The 2,203-nt window shown below is 50.9% G+C and overlaps 1 pseudogene; it reads left to right on the top strand.

Moving 5' to 3' along the window:
• Positions 1 to 382: 382 nt before the first annotated feature.
• On the top strand, positions 383 to 1,281 carry LOC121103553 (annotated as a pseudogene).
• Positions 1,282 to 2,203: the final 922 nt, after the last annotated feature.

Genomic DNA, 2,203 nt, shown 5'->3' with positions numbered 1-2,203 from the left:
CGACTTCATTAAAGAGGGAAAATTACCAAAGAAGTTGAAGGAAAGGAGTAAGAAGAGAAAAATGAAAAGAGATGACACTTTCAGCAGGGAGAGGAAGTGAACAAAGCCCAAGTTTTCCTAAACTGGTTTCACAGCTCTCAGTGCTGGTAAGAAGAAGAAGAAGGAATGCTCAAGGGGCGCTAGATGAAAAAAAGATGGTAAAGATTGGGGCGCCTGGGTGGCATAGCTGTTAAGCGTCTGCCTTCGGCTCAGGGCATGATCCCGGCGTTATGGGATCAAGCCCCACATCAGGCTCCTCCGCTATGAGCCTGCTTCTTCCTCTCCCACTTCCCCTGCTTGTGTTCCCTCTCTCGCTGGCTGTCTCTATCTCTGTTGAAAAAATAAATAAAATCTTAAAAAAAAAATAGATGGTAAAGAAATTTCAGAGAGAGAAATAATCCCCCCCCTCGCCTAAACAAGCATGAGGAGCATAAGCCTGTGGAAATGGGGAAGCATCTCCCACCCCTTGCCCTCAACCTTCCACTCTGCTTCCGACAACAGTTTTTCCAGGAGGTCACTGCCATGGTCTCTCTCACTGATTTGGACTTGAAGTAGCTGCCTAGTGAGTGTCCGAAGGAAGACCCCTCTGTGATATGGGTGATGAAAGAGATTCCCATGGGATGGGATTGGACCAGGAATTCAAATAGTTCTCTTCCCTCCGGTGCCCTGGAGAGACATACTGAGGAGCTGGCTCAGGCTGCCAGAACCGCTGAGGGAGAGTACAAATGATATTCCTCGCCCAGGATGTTCATGGGATCCTATTAGACATGGAGGTACAAACCTGGGAGGTGAGCGGCCCGGTCCGCTCTGAAGTGCATGGCCATGGGACTTCATTCCTGCTCTCGGCAAGGACATTCTGCTCATACTTGCTCAAAAACTTCTCTGGGAGCTGAGGGGGTGCATCTGAAGGAGCCTCTACAGAAACTTAAAGAAGCTATTGGCAAGGCAATGCCAGAGCAGATGGCCAAGTACCAGGATGAATGCCAGGCACACACATAAGCAAAGATTGCAGAGATGCTGGAAGAGGAGAAAGACACGGAGCAGAGAGAACAGATTTGTTCTGGTAAAGAAGAGGAAACGGGGAGCAGAGCCTGGAAGAAATTGAGAGAGAATGCTGAAATCAGGGAGGTGCCCTGTCAGGTGGTGGTCTGGAAAGAAACAAGAGTCATTCTGGGGAGGAGTAGGGTGAAAGCTTTCCTGGATGCTGAGGTCCAAACCCTCTGGCCCCAATGCTGGGTGTAGACCACGTTTCTGGGTAAGGAGGGCAGACCACACCGTGGGCGGCTCCTGACTTACATACTGACCAAGAAGATAGTAATGGCTCCTTCAAAGTCAAGGTGAAGGAATCATAGACTAAGCCTCATAAAATGGTCCTCATCCTATCAGCCAAAATTGGCAGCCCCACCTCTCTGCGTAAAGTCTCAGGTCTTTATGTATAAAAGTGAAAAAGGAATTTTCCAAAGCCCAACCTCCTGGACCATCACTCTCTAGTTCTCTGTAATCACCCTCAATTTTCTGGTGGCGTGAACAGTGACACTGGAGCAGCCTGAGGAGAAAAGCACTGAGAGTTCTGGCTACAGAGAGCTCTCCTGCCAGGCTCCCCTGAGCAAAGCTTTCCAGAAGAACAACAGTCTTAATTGCAGCACCGCAGACCCTGGACCCAAGTCAGTCCTGTATGCAGCATTGGACGGCACACAAATTTCACTCCCGCACCCCACCCACCTAGTTCCATTTGGCAACAACCTCCCAGACCCCAAATCTTCCACTGAGTCCCAGTGTCCATTCCTTCCCAGCACGGTTCTCATAAGAACCCAGCCTCATCCTCCACCTCCCTGAGCCCCACGGCAAGACAACATCCCAACTCTCCAGGGCTATCCTACAAGTCCGCCCTCGCTGGCTCTGCCTCCCAACACGGGGTCCCTTCTAGCAGCTCTCCTCTGGAGGAACAACAATCCAGAGAGCTCCATTTCTTCCCGAAAATGCAGTCCCGTGTGTACAACCTCCCCGCACAGGACAGTCTGCCAGTGAGCATGTCCCAAGCCCACCGCGAGCAAACCTCTGTTTTCCAGAAACTGGCCTTGGTGGTCCAAATGGAGATCCTGGTGATAGAAGCCAGGGGGTACTGACCTCATCCCTAAAGCCCACCATGGGTAGGAGCCCATGC

This window comes from Ursus maritimus (assembly GCF_017311325.1).
Source record: "Ursus maritimus isolate PB19 chromosome X unlocalized genomic scaffold, ASM1731132v1 scaffold_X1, whole genome shotgun sequence".
Taxonomy (NCBI): Eukaryota; Metazoa; Chordata; class Mammalia; order Carnivora; family Ursidae; genus Ursus; species Ursus maritimus.
Note: the sequence above shows the minus strand (reverse complement) of the source record. Positions and strands in the feature narration are given on the sequence as shown.